Genomic DNA, 13631 nt, shown 5'->3' with positions numbered 1-13631 from the left:
TTTAATTAATCTGTCAGTTCCAAAGAGTGCTAACTAGTTCATCATAGCCATGCAAGTAATAATTTTCCTGGGAACAGAGGTGGAATAGTAAAAGCCCAAAGTGGGCGACAGAGAGAAGCTGATAACACCTGGCAATAAGCCAGAGCTGGGACAATGGAAGGAGAGCCCAGCTTAACATGAAGCTCAAAGTTTGAGCTATTACATAAAACGAATATATTAAAAATTGACCTGAGAAAAGCCATAGGGACTGTTTCAGTTTTTATCCAGCGGAAGAGGAAGAACAAGCCTCAGCAAGTATATGTAAAAGGAGAGTGTTCTTATATACCAGGGACCTACTGTGCACGTAGTTTCAGTGGTGTAATAGCTACAGTTCTAGGAAGACTTACTTGTACAGCATGGGTCATGGAGGCGGGGACCATAGCTCTAGCCTTGTTACCAACTCGTCAACCTTGTCATACTGGGATGGCAATGAACCTGTTCATTTCCTGATCATTTTACAACCAGAGGATGTTTCCCTCCTATTTCGTCCTGGCATAATCTTTTACAAATGCCACGCTCGCTTGCCGAGGTATAATATTTTTATCCCTATATGGCACCACATAACAAATCACCACAGCTTTATTAGTTTAACTATCCGTCTGTACTCTCTGGTTAGATAGAAAGAGAAGATGAGTGTTGTTCCTGCTGCGTTTGCAGGCAGAAATCAGCGGTGTATTTGTAGGAGGCCAGGGGGTCAGAGAAGCACTACCTGGAAAAAACCAGTGGTCACTCCAGCCAATTCCATGTAGGGGTAATATTTTGTGCCAGTTTCCAGGGGTGATACTTAGCTTTTCAGGCTCTGAAATTCAATTGTTAAGGCATCCAGAAGTGTTTAGACTTTGATGGCTAATGTCATTTAGGTATGAGGGAGAGCAGGAATATGGGTCCATCAGGCTAGCTTGGCCCCTGGGCCAGGATGCTCACTGCCCTGGCCACGTGCTAGAGGCACCAAGTCAGTGTCTGTGACTCTCATTCGTGCTTCACTTACCAACCCAAACACAGCCTGACAGACATACTCTCTCTTTAGGTGTGTTAACAAAAATACTTCTAGTTACAGTCACCTTTTACTGGCCCAGGAATCTTGTCATCTGTCTCTTTACCTTAACTTTGCCCACCTTTGATAGAATTTTTTTCTTTGTTTATATTATAATCCGGCTCCCAGATGGCAGTTTTTTTCCTTTCTCTCCAACTTCGTAGGGAATCCTCATTTTGGGCCATGTCTGCCACCTATGGCTGCCAGATGGGAATGCATGATCTCAGGGACTATTTTTTTTTTTTTTTTGGTATAGCATTTAAAATATATCTTTAAATAATTTTCAATTACAGTTGACAGTCAATATTATATTAGTTTCAGGTGTACAGCATAGTGGTTAGACATTTATATAACTTATGAAGTGATCCCCCCAACAAGTCTAGTACTCACCTGACACCATACATAGTTTTACAATATTATTGACTATATTTCCTGTGCTGTATTACATCCCCATGACTATTTTGTAACTACCAATTTGAATTTCTTAATCCCTTCACCTTTTTGACCCAGCTTCCCAACCCCCCTCCCTGGCAACCATCCATTTGTTCTCTGTATCTATGAGTGTGTTTCCCTTTTGTTTCTTCCTTTATTTTGTTTTTGAGATTTGATGTATAAGTGACATCATGTGGAATTTGTCTTTCTCTGTCTGACCTACTTCACTTAGCATCATACCCTTTAGGGCCATCCATGTTGTCTAGACTAGTTCTTCCTGAGTGTCACGCTCTCTCTTAATTTCAGGCTTCCAAGCAGAGGGACAGATGCTTATCTCTCTACAGGTGTTTCTCTAAATTGTTTCTATCCTCTGGACCTCATATCAAAGGTTATTGCTTTTTAATGGTGACAAGTTGGACCTGACTAACTCCACCTCTAAAATCTAAAACTCTAAAACTCCCCTCCTTCCAGCTCTCACTCTTTCACTTCTGCAATCCCTAACCCTCAACCTGAGGGGAATGTTGAAATCCTTGAATCCCTCTCTCTACCCCCTGCTGGCCACATTTCCTTCCTTATCTAATCCATAGCCCAATGGATTAGCTTCCCCAGATAGGCAGCAGAGATTTGCTGCAGGAAAAACAATCCTTAAGCAGGTTGGAATGACTTCAAATTTATAATTTGCAATTTTAACTGCTCTCATCTTTCAGTAGTTCCTTTGCCTGCTGACCGTTGGCTCCCCTCTTATCTAGCAGTTAGGAAATGTCACTATTTTCCTCCAGGCCTCTAAGTCAACCCTGTTCTGCCTCCCTCAGCTGTTCTTGTTTATCTATTTCACAGATGCAATAAACGCTATCTGATAGACACTGAGGTACCACCAGCGTTTCCTAACATAAGCATTTATGCACAGCCAAATACATCCTTACTTCTTTCCTCCTCTCTCGGGAGCAGCCGGCTCTCCCTACAGCATTTTAAGGAGAATCCTTCCACCTGGGCTCTGATTAGGTTGTGGTTTTTACAAATCAGTCCTTTTCTTTATAACCATGGCAACCTTTCTCTGTTAGCTCCTCCTTCTCAGCCTAAAACTGTGCTCAAACATAAAACCAAAGCGCTTCATTCATTCCACATTTTCCTCTACATCTGAGCCCCTCTATCCTTCCACTCCTGGGTAGGCCTCCTTAGCAGTGCACACTCCTCTCTGTCATCTTCTATTTGTTCTCCAACTTACTAACTACCATCTGTCTCCTGCCCTGAGTGTACCATTGAAACTATTCTGGAAAATGCTATCAGCGTCCTTCTTGGAAAATTCAATGGACTCTTATTTGATCTCAGTACAGGAGTTATCGCAGTTGACTACACTTGCATTACTAGTAGGATTTTGTCATCATTTTGGTTATCTAAAATAGAACCGTCTTCTTCTGCAGAATGATTTCTCTCCTGTGTGAATCTTGGAGGAGGCAGACACTACATCTCCTGATGGAAAGTAAATGTAGAGTCATTGCCAGCCTCCTTTGCAGCTAGGGCAGTGCCCGTGACTTAGGCTTGGTCTTTCTGATACATCTACAGTGGTACCTCGGTTTTCGAATGTCTCCGTTGACGAACATTTCGGTTTACGAACGCTGTAAATTTTATGGACCTATGGTATCATTAGATAGTAAAATTCATGCTAAATTTGCAGTTTTGGGGTTGATTTTAAAGGTCTGGAATGGATTAATCCATTTTGCATTACTTTCTATGGGGAAACCGTGCCTCGGTTTTCTAACGTTTCAGGACTCGAACGGTCTTCTGGAATGGATTATGTTCGAAAACTGAGGTACCACTGTACTCCAGACTTTGAATCCATAGCTCGTGATGCAGAGGATCAGGGACAACAGACTTCTTTCTGTCTGATAGCAGAGAGCGTGGCCACAGCACTGAGCTTCTTCTCATTCAGGCAGTACGTGTGGTCCACCAGCAACTGTGGTGGCCCCACCCCGCCACTTCTGTGATGTGATTCGTGGTTGTGATTATAATCGCATAACCTCTGGGCCTTCCAGGTGAAACAGTCTTAAATTTTTTTCTCTCTTATGTTTTAATCAACCAGAGTTGGTTTTTGCTCTTTGCAACTGAGAACTCGGACTTCATTATTGAAAGACCACCTTTGATTGATGAATTCTCCACTCCCATTTCCTTCTTCCTCCAATCAGCAGTCATTCTAATGTATCAACATGTATCTTTGAATTTGAATATGTTCTTATGTGGTGTTTTTGTGTGCATGTTTTTTAATTCACATAAATGGTGTTTTGCCAGGGACATTTTTTTTCCCCAACTTTTAAAAACTTAGCACTAAGTTTTAAAACATCTGTGTTACTGTATATCTAGCATGTTGTATTTAACTGCTGCATAGAGTTGTTTTCACTTTAGGTGTAGGGTTTTAAATTCCCCTCTTACCACGTAAACATTGCAATGAATATGTTTGTATATGTGGCCTCATATTTACCTGTGTGAGAGTGTCTTTGGTATAGTATACAATACAAGGAGGGTGATTGCTGAGACTTAGGGAATATATTTTTAAAATTTAATTAATTGCTGCCATATTGCCCCCTCCCCCCACAAGAATAGTCAGAGGAGTCACCTGCTGTAGGGGAGGAAAAAATTTTCCATGACCTTCTTAGGGTCCCTGGCTGAGTCTGAAAAATAAAGTGGCAAAGACAGATTAATAGGAAAAAATACACAAATTTTATTGAATTTTTACACATACATGGGAGCCTTCACAAGAGAATGAAGACCAGAAGAAGTGACCAGAGTAGGAAGCTCTATACCTTTTAGACAAAGAAAGAAGAAATTTGTGAAGAATGGAAAGCTAAACAGGGTAGGTCTAGGAGTAGTAAATGGTGCAGGTTTCCCAGCTCCAAATTCCATGTCTCTGGTGATAAGAATGTCTTTCTTCCTGCTGGTACAGGGAGGGGGACCGTTCACATAGGAGTTTTGTGACTTGTTTCAGGGAAGAAAGGTGAAGGCAGGAGGTCAGAGTGATCTTCCTGTTTTTTCCAGTTTCTCAGATTCCTTCAGCTTAAGATACTCGATATGCCAAGGTGCCATATTTTGGGAGTAACATGTGCTGAATCACCCCATCATAACCAACACCGTTCCCATTCCCATTTCTCATATCCTTGCCAATACTTATTGTCCATTATTCTAATTCTTAATAACCTGCTGTATGTGATATTTTTTGTTTGTTGTTGTTTTCCTAAATGTATTGGGGTGACATTGGTAAATAACATTATATAATTTTCAGATATACAACATTATAATTCAACATCTGTGTGTTCTATTGTGTGCTCCCCACCCTAAGTCTAGTTTCCTTCTGTTCGTGGTGATTTTATTTTATATGGCTGCCATAGAAAACAAATACAAACAGCTTAATGATTTTTTTTTCCAGTATACATCTGTGAAACCACCATCTGGAACATAGAGGTTGGAGATACGAACCTCGAAGAGGTGGGGTGGTGCAATGCAAGTGACCTGCAGCAGATTCCCTGACAGCAGAGACTTCAACAGCAAACATATTTGAAGGGAGCAGAGTAGAACATGAGGGTAATGATAGATGCCACAGGGGTCCTGGAAATAACTGGGAGACTTTGCAAGGAGATGGTCGCATTGTAAATGTGACAGCCACTTGATTCAATTCTAGGTTGGGGTGTGCTGGGAACACGGAATTCCTCTCTGCCTACCCCCTAGATTATATAGCCTAAGGACGTTATCTTATACCTGGTTGTATTCTAGCTCCTACAACGTTTTCTGGCTGAGGATAAGTACTCACTCAATGCTTGTTGAATGAAGGACTACATTCACTTGACTAATTCATTTCTATCTACAAAGTGAAGTTTTCTCTTATGTTGAAATGTTGATTTTGCCTTTTGTCTTAAAGCCCCAGCTAGCACTAAATTATGAACTTCACTACCAAAGTTGGCTGAGAATTGTTCAACATCGACATCTCAGCTTCAATACCACCTCCACCACTTGGTCTCGATCTTCTTTCTCCATCCTGGTCTCACAGCACTTCATACTGTGCACCTCAGTATTTGGGCTTCAGGATACGACCTGGGCTTAGTGAGTGGTTTCTATAATGCCTTCCCCTGGATAACACGTCGTCTTCTCCTAACAGCCCTGGGAATGCCTAGTCATACTCTGAGACCAGATCAAATATCACCACTGCAAGAATAACTCCTTCGATTCCCCCACGCAGAGTTAGTCACCTCCTTCTTGATTCACGCAGCACATTGTTCTCACTCTAATAGCCTTTATCTTGAGTTGTTTTATTTCTCTCTTAAAATGTTTCCTCTGCAATGAAGGGAGCAGTGGGTTTATCTGGGTCCTCATCGATTACCACAGTGCCTAGCACACAGTAGGTACTTATATAATTAGGGCTTTCCCTAGAAACAGAATCAATAGGATGGATGGATAGATAGATAGATAGATTTGAGAGAATTGGCTCACATGATTGTTGGGGCTGGCAAGTCTGAAATTGGTAGGCTGGAAATTCAGGTAGTAGTTTCTAATGTGTTGTTGTGTTCAATATCCACAGGGCAGGCCACCAGTCTGGAAACTCAGGGATTTTTCATGTTGCAATCTTGAAGCAGAATTGCTACTTTGGCAAATCTCAGTCTTTGCTCTTAAGGCCCTCAGCTATTTGGATGAGACTTTATCAAGGTAATCTGCTTTACTTAAAGGCAACTGATTATAAATGTAAATTGTATCCACAACCACCTTCACAGTAACATCTACACTAGTCTCTGACCAAACAATTGGGCACCATAGTCTCACCAAGTTGACACATAAAGTCACAGTGCTCAATAAATGTTTGTTGTATAAACAAATGAATAGATGTCTAATAATTACTGCAAAACTTCAGAGAGGAGAACAATGGGCTTTGACATAGATTTCCAAACTTACGCTTGTCTTAACAAGTAATAGAACAGTCATACTTTGTTCATGAATCAGGTAGCCATGAGAACCCCTCAAAAGATACACAGATAGATACATGTGTTTGTGAATTAGGCAAATCCCGATACATGAACACATGCACTATATCCATCCAATTCTTTTTTTTTTCTAGATAAGGGCAATATGACTGTAATAAACTTGTTAAAAATTATTTCTTTATTTTACCAGTATGCTATGGCCCAACCAAAAATATTTTGAGAGGCAAACGAGAATGCTTTGAAGTTGTCCTTTGTACAGACTGACATGGTTGATTCAAGAGTATCATCTCCAGGTTTCGATGAAGTTGTGAAGCCAGCAGCATGCAGGAGGGAGCAGGACTAACGGCCAGTGGTTAGGGTTAGAGTGATGAGAAAAAGAGCTGGCTGGAGAGGCTCTCTCCTTATCCGACAGTGTCTACCAGGCAGGGCTCTTCCCTTCAAAGGGCTTAGGAGGCCAGAGTGGAAGCATCCAGGGCTGTTTCAGGAAACGTTTCCTCATCTATAAAATGACCACAGTAATAATGAAAAATATTAGGTTGAACCATATGAAAGAGCTAATATTCAACCATTTTTGGTTTACAGAAATGGCAATTTCATGTGATTTAGCCAAGTAGATTAGGTCTTAAGAGAGAAGCGAATAGGATGTAGATACATTATAGGTGATCAGTAGCTGCTGGCTGTCATCTTTATTATCAGACTTAGCCCTGGGCTGGAGGCCGAGGTGGACCCTGGCCTGGAGGAGCCAAAGGCAGACCAGTAACTTTTAATTCAGCCCCTGGAGCAGGCAAGTGGCAGTGAGATGGAGATCCGCTCCATCTCTGGGGTCCAGTTAGTGGAGCTGCCTCTTTAGCAAGACCTTGTGGTTTTCCCCAACAGATATCCTGGGTCAAGGCATTGAATAAAAAGAATTTCAGGGTGAAAAGAGTAGGCGAGTGTAGATAAATTAAACCAAGAGCTGGTCCATAAAGGTCCTTATTTGTTCAACAGCCCTCCCTAATATGAACGTGGTGCAGTAGAAGCAAAACTGACTGGTTTTCCTGCTATTATCCCCTTATCTGCAAACATAGATGGAGGAGCTGAAGGGATTAAAGTTAACAAAATCAGACAGTAAGAGGTAAAAATGAGAAGCAAAAGGGCAAGGAAATATTTAAACTATTTAATCAACTCTTCAATTATTCATATCAAAATTAAATTACTACTACTTGAATGAATGGATGAGCATCTCATTTAATTCTCATAACACCTCTATTGGTTATTACCACCCCCACTTTATAGAAGAAGAATCTGAAGGAAGATTAGACAATGTTTCTAAAATGATCCCAAGTAAAGGCAAATGCTATTTCCCATCAGTTGTTAAGAATGGTGTGCAGTGTGTAGACAGCTGGCTTTCAGCACATTTCTTCTTTTGATTTCAGAAATTCTCTTGTAATAAAACATGACTGCCTCAGCCGTCTTACAAAAGCACAGTCTGTTTCATGTTCTATGCTCAGCTTCTCAGGATACAGTGTGAGAGCTACTGTTCCGATTTACTTTCTTACTATAGTTGCCAACTGTTTCTTCTGGTCTTAGAATTTTTATTTTTAATTATATGATTTAGATTATTTAGATTATGTTCACATTCTCTGAAAATCCAATTAACAGGGGCACAAAATGGGGCAAAAACCTTTTTTGCACTAAGAAGTTTAGAATCTTATCATCATTCAGTGGTGTGAAAAGACGCAAGCTGCTGGCACATCCATTTTTCCATCCAGGAAGGAAATAATAGAAATGTCTCCTAGTTTGAATTGGGTTTTTATAAAGAAAAATCTGAAAGGAAAACAGATTTTCCTCTTCTTTTGAAAACAGCATCTTTTTCTATTTACAACACCTATACAGTCTCATTATAGAAACTTTGGAAATTACAGGAAAGTATAAAGAAGAAACGACAATTCAAACTCCCTCCTCCACGGAAGAGCCACCACAAACCTTACACTGTATGTTTCCCTCCAGCCTGGAAAAGAGGTTTTTTTTTTCCCAGATGAAAAGAATCCCACTGCAAAATAATTAGATCACTGAGGTGATTATGCAAAATCAAAGAGAGGAAGGTGAACTGGCTGGGAAATCTCTTAATGCTTTCTACCCTTGCTCTGATATAATCACTTCTGAAAATCAGAGGACAGTGTAAGCTGTGAGATTGCTCCAAAACCTTTACAGGCTCTCATAGGTATAGCCTTTCCACTAGAGTTACTACATTCATTAGCAGTACTAGCTCAATGTCAACTTCGTCTGATCTTTTCACAATGGGGCGCTCTCCTGAATATTAAAGTAGAACTCTCGGAATTGGGAATTTAAGAGGGCTTGGGGGATAATTTTGACTTAAGTGCAATTGATTTCCATGAATGTTTTTGCTGGTGCAAACTTTTAAGGAAAGTATAAAGTGAATAAATATGACTCGACTTTGTAGTTGAAGTTATTGAAGAGCAGAACACAAGACCAGAGAGGATGGGGTAGTGTAGTGTGTGCTCTTGCCCAGCTCTCTGCACTGGGTTAAGGTAGAAGCTGGAAGAGCTGCTCTATTGAGCGATGTCAGGGTTGGGAGGCCCTGGTGCTTCAGGGCCTGGTGGCAGATGATGGCACCAGGTGGGGGCAGAGGCCAGCCTGCTCGGGCACCGGAGTTAGATTTGGGAGATAGCGTATTTGGGGTTGGCTTTGGAGATCTCCCAAAGATGGCATTAGCAGTGGCAATGGGGGAGATCCTTCAAGTGACACACCAGGCAGGGTGTCACAAGTGGAGGACAGAGGAGACGAAGAACCCGGAGCCAGCAGCATGCTGCCTGTGAGTGTTCCCTTTGAGGAGTCCCAGAAAATCAGAGAGGAGGTGGAGGGAGGAGTTTGCAAGGAAGGTTAGAGATCCTGTCTGAGTAAGCAATGCAAAATCAGAACCAGGCATATTTCTTAGGAATTGCATTTGGCTGTTAATACAGAGACCTGAAATGACAAAGACTGAAAAAACATAGGCCAGCATGTTCCTAGTGTCATCCATGGCCTGGGTGTTCTGCTCCACATCCTTCACGGGAGCACAGTGATTTTCATGGTTTCACGATGGCTATTGCAGCTCCTTCTATCACATCCACTTTGCGGGAAGATGGAAGAAGGGTATACTAGTTTACAAAGTACCGCAGACTGGTTGGCTTAAACAAAAGAAATTTATTTTCTCACGGTTCTGGAGTCTAGAAGTTGGAGATCAGGATAGTGGCAGGGTTAGTTTCTTCCGAGGCCTCACCCCTTGGCCTGTAGACAGCCGCCTTCTCCCTGTGTTCTCACATGGTCTTTCATTTTGTCCCTTCTTTTCTGCGTCCTATTTTCTTCTTCTTATAAAGACACCAGTCATAGTGGATTAGGGCCCCAACCTAATTTGTACTTACTTATTGCTTTAGAGGCCTTATGTCCAAATGCCGTCACACTCTAGGCATTAGGGCTTCACCATACGAATTTTGGAGGGGGACACAATTCAGCTCATAGCAAAGAGGAAAAGGCAAGAGTACGATCAGAACTCGTTAGTGGGCTTTCCGTGAAGGCCCAACCCACGACCATGCACATCTCACAAGTCATCCTTTGTGAAGACGTGGGAAATAGTGTTGTTTTTTTTTTTTTATAGCCGGACACATGCTACACTTAGTAAACTTAGGTTTTGCTTGGTAAAGAAGAAGGGGAAAATGGGTATATGAATGATCTAGTCAAACGAGGTATTGAAGTTAATGTGACTTCATTTGTAGCTACAGACTAGTATGGCTCTGTAACCTATGGCTTCTGTCTGGGAAGAATGTACATCATTTGACTATGGATATCTAGCTGCCAGAGTTGATTCTATGGCCTGTGTTATATGGCATGGAGTTTGGTGGCTGGCTGGCTGCCATAGCCCTGAGCGTCTCCAGTGGGGTGAAACATGTGTGGCTGCCTTGTGAGGGCACTAAGTAAGGCATAGGCTGGGGAGAAGAGCCGCAAAGGAAAAGCAAGAGAGAGAAATGAGAAAGGAAGTGTGGGAGTAGAGAATAGGACAAGGACGAGGGGCAAGGATAGCCTGTGAAAACAAGTGCTGGGATTGAGGAATAAGCAGGTCCCTTTTCCAGGTTCTGAGGTGCCCACCAGTGATAAGTTGGGAGGGAGGGACAATGTGTGTGGGGGGGGCGTGGATATCCTGGCACCAAGCTCTCCAGCAGGACAGATGAATCATTCCAGCAAGCAGTCACTCCAAATCAACCTGAAAGGAAACTGTAGCAAACAAATGAGAATGAATGTGAGAGAAGAGACTGAGAGAGAGAGAAAGAGAGAGAGAGAGAGAGAATGAGAGAGAGAGAGAGAGAGAGAGAGAGACTGAACAAGCACTGAGGCAGTGTAGGGCCAGGTTCTGAAGAGCCTCAGCAGGGAGCAGTCCTCAAATCCCGGAAGGCTTGCTGCGAAAAGCTCCAGCTCTTCAGAGAAAAGGGAATTCTCTGACTTGGTACTAACCCCTGCTCATATATGAGCTTCCTGAGTTCTGAGTCATCGATTTCCCATGCTACTAACGGGTGAAATGATGCTCCTGATGAATGTTATAAACATTGGCCTAATTCTGCTCCTTTCCATCAAAGCCACTGCCAGTGATCCCTGTGCCCCCAGTTATTGTGCATGAATTAGTCATTGAGGTTATAAATGGAAAGTATTATTTGGTTTCTGATGCAAATATGGTGGTGCCCTTCTATCAGCTGAGGCAGAGAGAGTGCCTTAGACTGGGAAGGAGGGACCGTGTTACCATGGTGATGAAAAGAATGGCTGAGCACTGGGCTAAGCACTCACCTGTAGAAAAGCAGGAAGAAGTTGTTCCTTTCTCTTGTCCCTGATGAGTCATAGCTGATTTACATAACCCCCTCATTCTTCATTAAAAGCTGACATGTCTAATGAGGGAGAAAAGTAAAAACAATAGTAAATATGTATTTAATTATAGCTGACATTCAATATTATTTTACATTAGTTTCAGGTGTACAGCACAATGGTTAGGCATTTATATAATCTATGAAGTGATCCCTCCGATAAATCTACTACCCATCTGACACCCTGCATAGTATTTACAACATTATTGATTATATTCCCCATACTGTATTTCCTGTGACTGTATCCCTGTGACTATTTTGTGACTACCAATGTGTACTTTCTAATCCCTTCACCTTCTCCCTCATCTTCCAACCCCCTTCTCATCTTGCAGCCATCAGTTTTTTTCTCTGTATCTCTGAGTCTATTTCTGTTTTGTTTGTTTATTCTGTTCTTTAGATCCCATATATAATTGAAATCATATGGTATTTGTCTTTCACTGTCTGACTTATTTCACTTAACATAATATCCTCTAGGGCCATGTTGTTGCAAATGGCAAGGTTTTGTTTTTTTATGGCAGAATAATAGTCCATTGTATAAATGTAGCACAATTTCTTTATCTAGTCATTTATGGATGGCATTTCCATTGTTTCCATGTCTTAGCTATTGTGAATAACACTACAATAAACATAGGGGTGCATATATTTTTTCGAATTATGTTTTGGATTTCTCTGGATAGATACCTAAGAGTTGAATTGCTGGGTCATAATAAGGTAGTTCTAGTTTTAATTTTTTGAGGAACCTCAATACTGTTTTCCATAACGGCTGCACCAGTCTGCAACCCCACTAACATTGCACAGTGTTCCCTTTTCTCCACAGCCTCTCCAACACTTGTTTGTTGATTTATTGTTGATAGTCATTCTGACAGGAGTGGGGTGGTTTTTATTTGGATTTCTCTGATGATTAGTGACATTGAGCATCTTTTCATATGTCTATTGGCCTCTTTGGAGAAACGTCTATTCAGGTCCTCTGCCCATTTTTTAACTGGATTGTATGTTTTTTTTGGTGTTGAGTTGTATGGGTTTTTTTTTTTTTAAATAAAGTATGGATATTAACCCCTTATCAGATGTATCATTGGCAAATATCTTCTCCCATTCAGTAGGATGTCTTTTCATTTCATTAATGGTTTCCTTTCTTGTGAAAAAAACTTTTAGCTTGGTGTAGTCCCATTTGTTTATTTTTTTTCTTTGGTTTTCCTTGCCCGGGGAGATATATCAGTAAAATATTACTAAGGGTAATGTCTGCAAGTTTAGTTCCTATATTTTCTTCTAGGAGTTTTATGGTTTTGGGTCTTACATTTAAAAGTCTTGAATCCATTTTGAGTTTATTCTTGTATGTGGCATAAGAAGGTGGTCCAGTTTCATTTTTGTGTGTGTGTGTATCTGTCCAGTTTCCCCAGCACCATTTACTAAATAGACTGTCTTTCCCCCAGTGTAAATTCTTGCTTCCTTTGTCATAGATTAAATGGCCATATAGGCATGGATTTATTTCTGGGCTCTCTATTCTGTTCCATTGATCTATGGGTCTGTGTTTATGCCAGTGTCATGCTGTTTTGATTACTATAGCCTTGTAATATATATGTCAGATGGGTAATACACTTATTGGGGTTATCATTTTGTGAGGTATATAAATGTCTAATCACTATATTGTATGCCTGTAATTAATAAAAAAAAAGAAGAAAGAAACAAATCAGGCTCTAAAAGGAAGTATATGTGGAGCAGTGATAATATTATAAGAAATGGTATATTATCTCCTAATACAAACACTTTGACTAATACTCATTGAACATATATTAGGTGTCCACTGTATGCCACAAATTGCAAATTTCTAGAAAGACGAACGCTCATCTGGATGTCTCTTATGGCAAAACTGGTCTTGGGACACCTCGCTGCCCTGACATGTGAGCTAGTAACATGTGAGGGACCATGGTAACATGTGAGGGACTGTGTTACCATGGTGATGAGATGACTGGCTGAGCACTGGGCTAAGCACTCACCTGTAGAAGAGCAGGAAGAAGTTGTTCCTTTCTCTTGTCCCTGATGAGTCATAGCTGATTTACATAACCCCCTCATTCTTCATTAAAAGCTGACATGTCTAACGAGGGAGAAAAGTAAAAACAATGGTAAATATGTATTTAATTATAGTTGACATTCAATATTATTTTATATTAGTTTCAGGTGTACAGCACAGTGGTTAGGCATTTATATAATCTATGAAGTGATCCCTCCGATAAATCTACTACCCATCTGACACCCTGCATAATATTTACATTATTGATT

This window comes from Rhinolophus sinicus, chromosome 16, assembly GCF_057876585.1.
Source record: "Rhinolophus sinicus isolate RSI-liver-muscle chromosome 16, RSI-T2T, whole genome shotgun sequence".
Taxonomy (NCBI): domain Eukaryota; kingdom Metazoa; phylum Chordata; class Mammalia; order Chiroptera; family Rhinolophidae; genus Rhinolophus; species Rhinolophus sinicus.
Note: the sequence above shows the minus strand (reverse complement) of the source record.